Source organism: Miniopterus natalensis, chromosome 8 (assembly GCF_054644295.1).
Source record: "Miniopterus natalensis isolate mMinNat1 chromosome 8, mMinNat1.hap1, whole genome shotgun sequence".
Classification (NCBI taxonomy): Eukaryota; Metazoa; Chordata; class Mammalia; order Chiroptera; family Miniopteridae; genus Miniopterus; species Miniopterus natalensis.
This window is the reverse complement of record NC_142088.1, coordinates 38947643-38959912: the sequence shown is the minus strand read 5'-3', so window position 1 is coordinate 38959912 and position 12270 is coordinate 38947643. Positions and strand designations below refer to the sequence as shown.

Below are 12270 nucleotides of genomic sequence, written 5' to 3'. Positions count from 1 at the left end.
AAGTAAAATTTAACCTATAGTGTAGCTGAATGCACTACTAATAGTGCACAAACAAGTATAGCTGAAAGAGCGTCATTGCGCTAAGGGCAACGTTTGGGCTCTGAGGTCAGGTGGTTTGTGTTCAAGTCTCAGCTCTGCTATTTATCATCCTTTGGCCTTGCACAAGCTATATAATCTCTCTAAGCCTCAATTTTCTGTGAAAGGGGTTGTTAATAGTACTTACTTCATAAAATTTTTGTTAGAAGAATTAAATAAGACATAGAGTTAAAAAGCCTGACAGGATATAAAGTGCTCAATAAATGCCAGGTAGGAATAAGAAGAGGGTTTATTTTTGAGCTACCTTTCTTAAATTCATTGATGATATTCCTCATGTCCCATTCTAAGGCTATGAAGAGGCCTGTGTGTGTGTGTGCCTTTCTTTGTTGAGGAAGGGACCTTCCTCATTTTTTTAAGAGAAGGTTTTACAGCCTGTAGGGGTTAAAAGCTGGATTCCAAAGCCAGAATGGGTTCAAGTTCTGCCCCTGACACTTACCAGTTGTATGACTGTGGGCATGTTAGTCTCTCCATTTCTCATCTGTAAAATGGGGATATTATTAGTACATATCTCATAGGGCTGTCTTAAGAGTTAAGTAAATTCTCAGGCCAGCTGTCAAAGTACCCTGCTTTTAAGCACCCTACAAGAAAATGTAGCTCTAATAAGGATACCATGGCCTGTCACTGGCAATGACAAATGAGCAGGAAACCAAGGCCCAGTTGGAAATTAATGACTGTCTTAAGGTTACTGTTAGTAATGATCTGGGACTCCAGGCTGGTCTTCTAATCCCTAGTCCTATGCTCTTTCCAGGTCATGGTTTTCCCTTTACCACGTACCTGTGAGGCACCCTAAAGCGTTAGTTAACATTTATTGAGTACTTGGTGTGTGTTCAGAACTGAACCGATTCCTGTAGAATTTCCTTAAAATAGAGAAGTTATTCTTTAGAGTCTAGACACTAGACCGGGAATTGACAAACTACAACCATGGGTCAAATCAGATCATTCCCCATGATTGTACGGCGTGTGAGCTGAGACTGGGTTTTACATCTTTAAATGGTTGAAAACAATTCAAAAGAATAATATTTTGCAACACGTGAAAATTATATGAAATTCAAATGTAAGTCTCTGTACATGAAGTTTTATTGGAACACAGTCGCACCCGCTTATTTACATATTGTCTATAGGTATTTTTGTGCTACAATAGCAGAGATGAGTAATTATGACAAAGGCCATAGGGTCCACAAAGCTTAACTTATTTACTATCTGGCCTTTTGTAGAAAAAGTTTGCCAACCTCTGATCTAGACCCAAGAAGATTCTGTCTGGTTATTGCTGAGAGAAGTTAAGAGGCTCAGTGACCTAACTCAACTGTCTAAACAGTAAGCCTCATATTGGCTGAGATGAGAATGTAATTGTCTTCCCCCACCTGAGTGAATGTTTTAGCGTTGTGTCCTGAAGTATATTAGAAGCAGAGCAGTATTGTAGTTGACCTCACACACTAAGAAGCCAGACTGCTGGGATCCAGTCCAACCTCTTAAATACCCTCTAGTCCATACCTGCTCTGGTACTATTGTATCTTGGCTCTCTTCCTCTCCCTCCCATCCTGTTTCCACACTATGGCCAGGGTTCTTACTGTAAAACAAAAAGTTAGTATAGTCTTTCCAGTTCTTTATACCATCCAAAGCTTCCTATTGTCTACGTTCTGCCAAGTCCAGAGTGAGCACAACACCCAAAGCCTGTTATGGTCCCTAACCTCTTCTGATCAACTTTAATTTCTTGTATTATATTCTCAATTAAGAAAAAGTCATGGAGTTATTTATTTGTGGAATTGCACTGGAGTCAAGATAGGGTAGCAGCTAAGAGCTTAGGCCCTAGGTTTGAATCTTAACTCTGCATTAGCTCTGGGATCTTGGGTAATGCATTTTACCTCTTTGAGCCTTAATTTCCTGGGCTGTTCCTTCCAAGGTCAGGGTGAGAATTAAATAAAATGAGGCATGCTAAAGCACACATCATAGGGCCTGGTAACCAGCAAGCAGTAGATTAATGTTGGCTATTATTACTAAAGTGCTTTGGGTTTGCTCCAGCTGCAGTCTCCGCAAGCCTTCAACTATGTCTTCATTTTAGAAAGATACACTTAGGAGACTCAAGCTTAGACTCTTCTGCCAAAACTGGATTTTTAAAAAACGAGATAACTAAAATAAAAGTTTAAAACCACCATTCTAATATGAGTTTAATCCTTGGAAACCCAGAAACAATTAAATGGAGCTTTTGGTTAAGTTAAATACAGTTCTTTGAAATCAGCTTAAATGCACAGCTTGCTACTCAAAGGTTCCAGAGAACTCCACGCGCCTGCTTGGGAAGCAGCAGACAAGGTCAGTATTGATAGCTCACGCTCCAGTGAGTGTATCAATTTAAAGCTTCATCAGTGATTCTCACTCATCTGCAGCCCTGCATGGCTGTTGTCTTGTAAGAACCGGGTGACTTACGAACCTATTAAATAACTTCTTCACTTGTGCTCTAATGAGCCTATTGTTTCCCTGGAAAAACACAACCACCTGAGTGCAAGCACAAGCCGACGCCACAATGAGAGGGTGCGGATTTCAGCCATACTTGACTTATAGGCAGTTTTTGTTTTGATTCTCTGTGCTTTCCAATTGCTTTGCCAGCCTAGCCAGGTACATGTTTATAACAAATCCTGAGTAGGGCTGTCTGGGTCCCCCTGCCCACTTTCAAGAGCTCTGTTCATGGTTGACTCATGCGCTGTGCAGGGAGCTTGTGTGTGACCTTAGGGAATTTTAATATCAGATACTTATCTCCTGTTCCCCATGACACCAGCAAGTGCCTTTGCAGCAAAGATGACCACCCTCCCCATTCCTACGTCCATGCTGCATATGCAGAAGTAGGATGAAGCTTCTGCAGGGGAGGGGACACAGAGGCCACCCACAAAGAGGGCATCCTGGGGATGGCAGCCAAGAAGTTCTTGCAGCCCTGCTCAGGAAGGCTCTGCCCTGTTTTCTATGACCATCAAGGTTACTGTTCCCATATCCTCTATACACAGTATCACTGACGAGAGAGAAAAGATTGAAAATTAGGGTTTTGGCCCAGCACTCTCCATGGGGGTATAGCAGGTAAAAAATATATGTTTATTTACACTTGGCTCTCTTTGTTTAGAAAACAAACCTGATATAGTTTAAGGGCAGGGGTTGGAAGAAGACAGCAAACACAGACAGCTAAATGGTTCTATTTCAGGGATGAAGAGGAATCTGGGGATGGGAAAGGGCAAAGAGCAGAGACAGGAAGGGGGAGACAGAGCTGGACACTGGAGGAAGATTATTGTTGAGACGATTTCCGTGGAAGGGTGGGAAGAGGATTTTTAAGACTACCTAATATTCAATTTTAAGTTTTTTTGCATAGCTCACCTCCCCAAAGTTTCAGAAGTTACCTGTTTGAGAGGAGCTCAAAAAAAAATAAATAAAGCAAAAGGTGAAGTTTTCTGAGGGGATAGGGGTGGAGAGTAAGCAGACAGATGAGCCCAAAAGGCAAGAAGTGAAATCAAGAGGAGCCAAAGTGGCCATGAGAACATAAGCCCTTGGGAATTGTCAGAATTTGTGGGAAGGAATTCCACAGAATGTTAGAGAGAAGCTAGAGAGAATTTCATTTACGTTTTAACATACAGGGTAACCTCAGCTGAGACCTGGGTCCCATGAACTCTGTAGTGAACATCCATCTGTCAATGATGTCTTCTAACCCTTAATTTAACTCTGTGTAGTTTTCATGTATCTTGTCTTCAGTAAGTTTTCTCTGATAATGAAGATCAACACACACTTGGGCCTTGAAAAATAAATTGGGTGAAACAGGATTCTGGGAAAGTAAGAATGGTAATAATCTCAAGTTTATTAGAACTCATTTCCTACTTGGTATCCTCTCTAGGGCCATTATAGGGATGGGAATGACAACTGCCCCTTGGGGAGAATGAGACCATCATCACTGGAGGTCTAAATGGAGCCTGGCCATGTGACCCAGAGTTGTAGAGGGGATTCATGTGTCAAGTAGAAGCTGGACAGATGGGCCTCCAGACCCTTTGAACACTGAGCTTCTATTACTTGGAGGAAGGCTTAAAACTTCCAGAGAAGTTTAAAATACCCCAAATGTCTGTGGCTGTTTCTAAAGAATGTATATTTAGCCCTTTCCACAGCTCTATGTTAATCTGTTCCGGTTTATGCTAATTATGTTCTCATTACTTGGGAGGAAGGAAAGGAGACTTGGACCCTCTCCAAGGGGTGGGGGTGGCAAGCTGCTCATGCTGTGCACTGGCAGGAGGCAGCATTTGGCATGCTGGGGACCTTCCAAGTGCCCATAGGACTGGGGAGCTGCAAAGCACCTTCCTGATCTTTACTCTGATATCATGGCAATGAGGGGGTGGGGGGGGGTGGGGGTTCTGAAGCCACATTGCCCCTGTTTGCAGAGGTTTAGATTGGGGTGGTTGGGGAAGAACCACAACTACTAACATCCACAGCATTTCTTCCGTGGGTCAAAGCCATGGGTCTAAGAAACTCTAGGGCCAGGGGAGTGACAAGGAGTGAAAAGTGAGGGTGTAACTTCACTGGTAGGAGCACAGTTAGAGTTTCTCCCACTAATCTCTCAGTCTTTTTCTACTCTTGATGAAAAGTCACTGCAGACAGGTACGAGGTGCAGAATCACAGTTTGCTCACATTGCGACTCATATGTGCAGAGAAAATGCACTTTTAAAGTTTGGCTCTACAACTGATTACTTTTTTTGATGAACCCCAGCTCAGAGTATCAAGGAAAAAAATATATTTCAGCTCAGTTCAGTTTAAAGCTTAGTCTGATACAATAATTTGCAAATAAATTGCCTTTCAGATACCTCCCTGCTCCTACTTCTCTCTCTAATGTGGCTTCTAGATGAAATATATGTGATCTCAGGGCATTGAGGAAGGCAGGCGCTTAGATCCACAGGGTGTCCAGATCCCACCCAGTGGCTTATCCGCAGCAGTGTCCACTTCTGCCTGTCTCTGTGCATCTTGTTGACATTTGCAGTTACCGTCCTTGGTGGGTGTAGCCAATTGTGTGGTCACGTTCCTGGTCATGCTCCTGATATGAGTGTGGAGTTACCCCTGCTTATCAGCTTTGCATCTCCTGGGTTTAGCTTGTTTCAGGAATCCCTGCAGGCTGGCAGCAGTTCTCGGTCAGGCCTAGGTAGGGTTGCCAGATTTAGCAAATAAAACTAGAGGACACCTGCTTAATCTGAATTTCAGGTAAACAGTGAATAATTTTTTTACTAGCTTGTCCCAAGTATTACATGTAATATTATTTGTTGTTTATCTGAAATTCAAATTTAACTGGACATCCTGTATTTTATCCAGCTACCCTCCTCTAAGGCCAGTGTCCTCAGCCACAAGGGCTGTGGCTCCTGAATAGGGAGTCCTTTTGGTCAACTCACCAGCTACACCTTCAGGAACCTTCTGTGTCTTTCACAAGGCATAGGGTAACATCTGAATACCTTTTATGCTCAAAGGAGTCAGAGATTCCTTGGGGTACCTGGACACAGGCCTTTTTTGGCTAAGCAACTATACTAAGCTGCCACTTCTCCCCTGATGGAGCCACCCTACATGGTGCCAGGAAAGTCTGTGAGCACCATGGGCCAGGGGGGAGCCCTTTCTGCTCTTGCTGTGACCGCCCTCCCCACTTATCTCTCACCCTCTTCACCTTCTGCCCCCGAATTTCTTTCTTGCTCGAATCCCCCTGGCAAGAACAAACGAGTTTCTCTTTTATTTCTCCTATGTCATGTCCTCCTCCTGTAGTAGAGCAAGCAAGCCTCAAGCCCGGCTGCCATAGCCGAAGGAACATTTTATTTGCACTATCGGTGGACTCAGTGACCTTCATTCTCTAGTGTTGGCTCTGGTTCCCTTAAGACAGAAATAAAGGAATGTAGAAAGCCCCCTCTCAAGGTAATAACTTGGCTTGCATGGCTTTTGTCTTGCTACAAAAATTCTCTATTGAATGTCATTTTTCCTTCTCTTTCCTCACATTCCTTTCATATCAGTTCTGTTCTCTCCCTGGGTAGAAGAATTTTGCCAGCTGATTGGGAATAAGATCATGAGCTCAGAGAGGCTACAGGGAAAGATCACATTAATAACTTTTCACAATACCTCCTCATTATATTCATGTTATGAGGTACTGGCTGACATAAATACTTCTACTTTGAACTGTACTCAAAACTTTTTACATCACCCTTCTCTCACTATTGAGATGTCTCTTGTAACATAAACTTCTATTATGGGGAAAGTTGACTTTGTCTCCTGAAATCTTCCAGAGATAAATTAATTTCTGGGTGATAAAATACTTTTTCCTCCCCATTGAATTATGAAATTTCTCAAAGACACAGAAAGGTAAGTGAAATAAAATAGCAGTATGCAGGTATCTGCCATCCAGATAATATACTTGAGACTGGATCTTACCAACTTCAAGTTTAAGACAGCAATCAATTTAAAAAGATATGAAACAATTATTTAAATATGAAACAATTGTTCTCAAAATATCTTCTTTATATTTCCTTGTATTTTAGGCTGCACGTTGTGTCACTCTGAAGTAAATAATCTAGCTACAAGGATAAAATTACATTATTTGATAGGACACAATTGGAAGATGCAAAAAAAGGAAATTGTATATTCAGGATGCGTTCCATTTTTCACTTCTTGGAATGCTATTTGTAGCCTGAGCAACGGGAGACAGGGTGGAATTCTGTTAGTTTGGAAATAAAGTCATTGCTTGCTCCAGGTATTCTGTGTCTCTGGGTTCCTTGTCTTTCTTCTGTTTTGCCAGGTGGACCCATAGCTCCAATATGTGTTATCTTTATAAGACTGTTTATATGACCAATCATTTCTGCATTCTCAGTACATTCTTTTAAGTTGCTCATGTTTCACAATTTTTCTTCTTTAGTTTCATAGACTCTTTGAGGTGAGTAAATGGGAGACAATCCAGTGCAATCTCCTCACCTTGAGGAAGGTGAGGGGATCTGTCTTCCAGCCAGGGAGAGGAAACTGGGATGAGGAGCTGTGTCCAGGCCAGAGCGGCCCATGCTCTCCCATCACCTGCTGCACCATCTACCTTCCTTCTGCCGATTAACAAAAACAACCCACCATACCTTCTGGTATCAAGAATGTCGTAAAGTTTAAATTGGCCTATCTTGTAATTAACTACATTTTAAGGGTTTAGAGGTGGGCTAAGCACTCCACTTCAGCATATTAACAGTTTCACAAGGAGGAAGGGGAATTTAAACAGAAGACAAAAAGGGAAAACATGTTCTTTATTTGGTGGCAGTGAAATCTGTTTCAATGTTATTGGATTGTAATGGCCCAATTTTTATCTAGAAACTGTGCCTCTGGTAACACAACCTTCAAAAATGAATAAAAACTATTTTCACACATATTTTAGGTTAACTTCAATAATGATATAGAAAGTTTACCTATTTGTGGCCATTATTACAGGTATTTTTTTTTACATGTAGTCTTTTCTGAGAAACACTTATTTTCTGCATTATCATTTATTTATTTCAGTAAAAAGAAGATCCAAACTCTTTATGTTCAGATTCAAATCCCTCTATGATCTGATTACATTTCTAAGTATACAGATTACTTGTTTTTTGTCTCCTAGTTTCAACTTGGACCACCTAACACAGCTTTCCTGCCCTTGGTTGTGCTCTTGCTTATGCTTTACTGATTTTTCAACACTTGACTCCTACTTCTAAAAGCAGCTCAAATGCTACTTGCTTCATGAAGTTTTTCCTGATCTTGATTCCTATGTATTTCCTCTGCAGAAAGAAGCTTTGCATCTTCAGTGTTTCCATAGCACATTTATATTTCTAATATGCTAAATAAGTAACCAACATGTGGAAAACTTGCCACTTTATCAAGTGCATTTTACTTAATTATTTCACTTAATTATAGCACTTGGCAACATTCTGCAGTATTACTTGGCTTAACATCTTAGCTCTTTCACCAGAACGTAAGAACCTTAATAGTGAACTTTAATTTCATATTTGTTTTTGTGTAACCCACTGTGTTGTGTTTTGCATATGATAAGGATCCCTAATGATATCTGTTGGCACTGCATTGATAGTGGAGTTCATACTGACCAGAGGGATTAAATTCCTAAATGTCAATAGATTGTCCCTTGTCCTCAGATGAAGGCTCTGGTGGTGACCCAGCAGGCACTGCTAGCCTCAAATTCCACCTCCGACTTTGAAGTCTGGCAGCCACCTCAGAGCATTAATAGGCAAAGCTGTGACTTGCTGGGTAATAACACACTGCCTCGGAATAATCATTTTCAAAGGAATCAACCACAGCAGCTATTTGCCTGATCTAATTAGCATCACCTTTTTTTGAGCAGGCGGGAAAAGGTTGGCACATTCTGTATGATGCAACGTGCAGCAAATTATATAGACAAGGCAACATCCCAGGGTCAGGCTCTCACCTCTGTGGCTGAGGGCTTCCTGGCAGTCTTCCTCCCCCCTCCTTTCCTACTCTAGCTCCATAAGTGGCTTGTATCACTTCAAGTATGAGGACCGTAAGGAAATCCTTAATTTGAAATTTAGCCCAAATGTGGTTCCTGTATTTAAGGTGACTTGCTTCACAAGAGCAATGCAAGAACAAAGGTGAAATTCTTCTCACATCCAAGAATATTTGGGAAGCAATTTAAGCTGAATGAAAGCTAACTTGGCCTATCTACCTGGCAGTTATGTTAGAAAAGAAAAGTGTTACCTCTTGTCCTTCCTCACAGTTAAGAGGCACTTGTTTCCAAAGCCTTCTTGATGGATAGTCTGAGAGGGGGCAGGCTTGAAGGGAGGACAGGCAGGAGGGATGACTCCAGCTCCATGAGGAAAATAATTTCCTAAAACTGGAAGATGTGGGCACGGGGAGGGTGGTCCGCTAATGGCTGCATAGTGCCCTCTCTCCCTTAGAAGGTACAGTGGGACCTCGGACTGGGGAGAAGTGACAGAGGTTTGGGAGTGTACCCTAAGGCAATGGTGTGCCGCAGCCAGCTTGCCAAAGAATACCTCTTCCCGAGTGCCATCAGGACACACTGAAAACTCCTTTTCCCGTATTTTCAGGAATGCGTGAGCTCCCCAGACTCTTGTTAGACCCTAAGATGAGGAAGGGCCCCCTACGATGACTGAAACTGATTACTCCATCCACCCTGGTGAGGTTGAAGCCAGATATAATTTGGTTTCCAAAAACACAATGTGGGCTCTAGAGCCAGACCTCCTGTGTTCATACATCTGGCCCTGCCACTTGGTGAAGGTACCTTGCAAGGTGGGAAAGCACCTTAGTTTACTCATCTTTAAAATGGGAAAATTATATTATCTACTTTATAAGGTTGCTGTGAGGATACAAGGAGTCAATGCATGTGAAACCCTTAGAGCAGGGTCCGGCATAGAGTAAGCACCATGTAGGTGTTCCCTCTCCTTGCTGCTGCTAGAGGGTAGGCAGGAGGCACATTCATACACGCTGCGCCAATGGTCCTATTGCTATGCATGTGTGTCCTTTACTTAAGGTCCTCTTCCATGCTGTTGATTTTAGGCAGTAAGTGCTTAGAGGGTGTCAGTGTCTCCACCTGTTTATCTGTCTTCCCATTGCCTCTGTGCTCTCCTAACGCTTCCTGGTCAGCAGCACCCAGGCTTCGAACTCTTCTTTCTGACTGGAAGCACTCCCCCCATCCCCTCTAAACATGCCCATCTCAAAGTCCTCACCTCTGTAGCCTCCCCCAGTTCCTGACACATGGCAGGCACACAGCAAACAGTTTTTAGGTTGAAATGAATTTAGATGTGTTGTAGGGTAGTCAGCAGAGTGCTCAGACTTTAATCAAGGCTTTCTGGTGAGACTGGAAAAAACAATTACAATTATTTATTAAAGGGTTTAGAATAATAGGGCTCCTTGGTCAAGAGGAAACAGGCCCCAAGAAGTCATTACCAGAAGACTGCACGTATATTTAGAGGTAGAATTAGCTTCCTGAGTTCTCCTTGTTCAAAAGCCTCCAGGTTGGAGGAACAGCTCATGCTTCTCTCTGGAGGAAGGCTGAAGACCTTCATCAAAGTAAAAATCCAGATAAGCCCCAGGTTCCCCATGGGGCCAGATCTGGGGGTAGGAGACAGCTGTTTCATTGTATGCAGAGACTTCAGTGGGGCCTGCATTTGTTAACTGAAGCACTCAGTAAACTTTTCCTATCTTCTCCAGTGCTAGGAAAGCACCTAGCCAAAAGACACATTTCTTCAATTCATAAAGAAGTGCTTCTATCAAGTTCATGGCTTAACAGTTAGCCTTACATCAGTTAAGTCTCCTTTGCTTAACAAATAAACACAAAATGTATTTGGAAAGATAAAGGCTACATAGCAGGGGATGCCTTTCTGAATTAATATTCTAATGAAAACAGTAACAACAGGTAGTCAATTGGACATAAGATTTTGTACTGGGTTTTTAAGTGTGTAATTTCATTCAGTCCTTACAGGTGTCTTGGGAGATACATGATTGTTTTCTTCACTTTACAGATGAGGACATGAGGATGAAGAGGTGTTAACTGACTTGCCCAAAGACATACCAGCTGGCCAGCAGCACCCAGGCTTTGAACTCCTCTTTCTAACTGGAAGCACTCCTATCATTACAGTTTAACATTGCAGTTTAAAAACTAAAGAATGGGTCAACTTGGGCCACAAAGGAGTAGGAGTAAATAAAGATGATGACCGAGGCAGAAATAAGTTCACTTATCTCTGAAATGATGGTCACAAAGAGTAAGGAGTTTAAAATCCACACTCGGATTTAAAAAAATTTTTGAGATAACATTGGTTTATATTATATATGTTTCAGGTGTGCAACATTATCATTCAACCTCTGCAGACACTACATCATGCTCACCACCAAAGTCTAGTTTCCATTCATCACCATACAACTGACCCCCTTTACTGTTTCACCCCCTCTCCACCTCCTTTCCCTCTGGTAACCACCAATCTGTTGTTTGCCTCTATGAGTTTGTTTTTGGTTTTTGATTGTTTGTTCACTTGTTTCTTTTTTTGTTTTTTATGTTTCGCATATGAGTGAAATCATAGGATATTTGTCTTTTTCCATCTGACATATTCACTTAGTATAATAACTTCAAGGTCAATCCATGTTGTTGCAAGTGGCAATATTTCATCTTTTTATGGCTGAGTAGTATTCCATTATATATATACATACATATATACACACACATATATATGCATATATACACATGTATATATCTATCACATCTTTATCCATTCATCTTTTGATGTACACTTCGGTTGTTTCCATATCTTTAACTATTGTAACCAATGCTGCAATGAACATAGGTGTGCATATATCTTTTCCAAGTAGTGTTTTCATATTCTTTGGATAAATACCCATAAGTAGAATAGCTAGATCACATGGTAGTTCTATTCTTAATTTTTTGAGGAACCTCCATAATGTTTTCTATAGTTGCTGTGCTAATTTACATTCCCACCAACCATTTATGAGGGTTTCCTTTTCTCTGCATCCTCTCCAACACTTGTTTCTTGTTTTTTTTTATAGATAGTGATTTTAACAGATGTGAGGTAATTATCTCATTGTGGTTTTAATCTGATTTCCCTAATAATCAGTGATGTTGAACATCTTTTCATGTGCCTGTTGGCCATCCATATGTCTTCCTTGAAAAAATATCTATTCAGATCCTCTGCCCATTTTTTAATCAGATTGTTTGTTTTGTTGTTGAGTTGTAGGAGTCCTTTATATACTTTGGATATTAACACCTTATCAGATGTATCATTTGCAAATATCTTTTCCTATTCAGTAGGTTGCCTTTTGTTTTGTTGATGGTTTTCTTCAGTATGCAGAAGTTTTTACTTTGATGTAGTTCCATTTTTTTTTTAATTTTTGCTTTTGTTTTCCTTGCTGTTAGAGTCAAATCCACAAAGACATCACTAAGACTAATGTCAAAGAACTTACTGTCTATGTTTTCTTCTATGCATTTTATGATTTCAGGTTTTACATTCAAGTCTTAATCCATTTTGATTTTTCTGTATGGTTTAAGATAGTAGTCTAGTTTCAGTCTTTTGCATGTGGCTGTCCAGTTTTCTCAACACCGTTTATTGAAGAGATTCTCCTTTCTCCATCATATGTTCTTGGCTCCTCTGCCATAAATTAATTATCCATTTGATTTTTTTATCAAGG

At 41.1% G+C, this 12270-nt stretch overlaps 1 long non-coding RNA gene across 2 annotated transcripts in view; it reads left to right on the top strand.

Annotated features, from left to right (window-relative positions):
* The window catches only part of LOC148092606 (uncharacterized), a 56897-nt gene extending 45621 nt beyond the window's left edge, over window positions 1-11276 (top strand). Inside the window, exons 5-6 of one of the 2 annotated variants that reach the window (XR_015714922.1) lie at window positions 9162-9345; window positions 10596-11276. This is a non-coding gene — a long non-coding RNA (uncharacterized LOC148092606). The remainder of the gene's footprint in view (window positions 1-9161; window positions 9346-10595) is intronic. The other variant, XR_015714923.1, reaches the window with a different exon arrangement.
* Window positions 11277-12270: the final 994 nt, after the last annotated feature.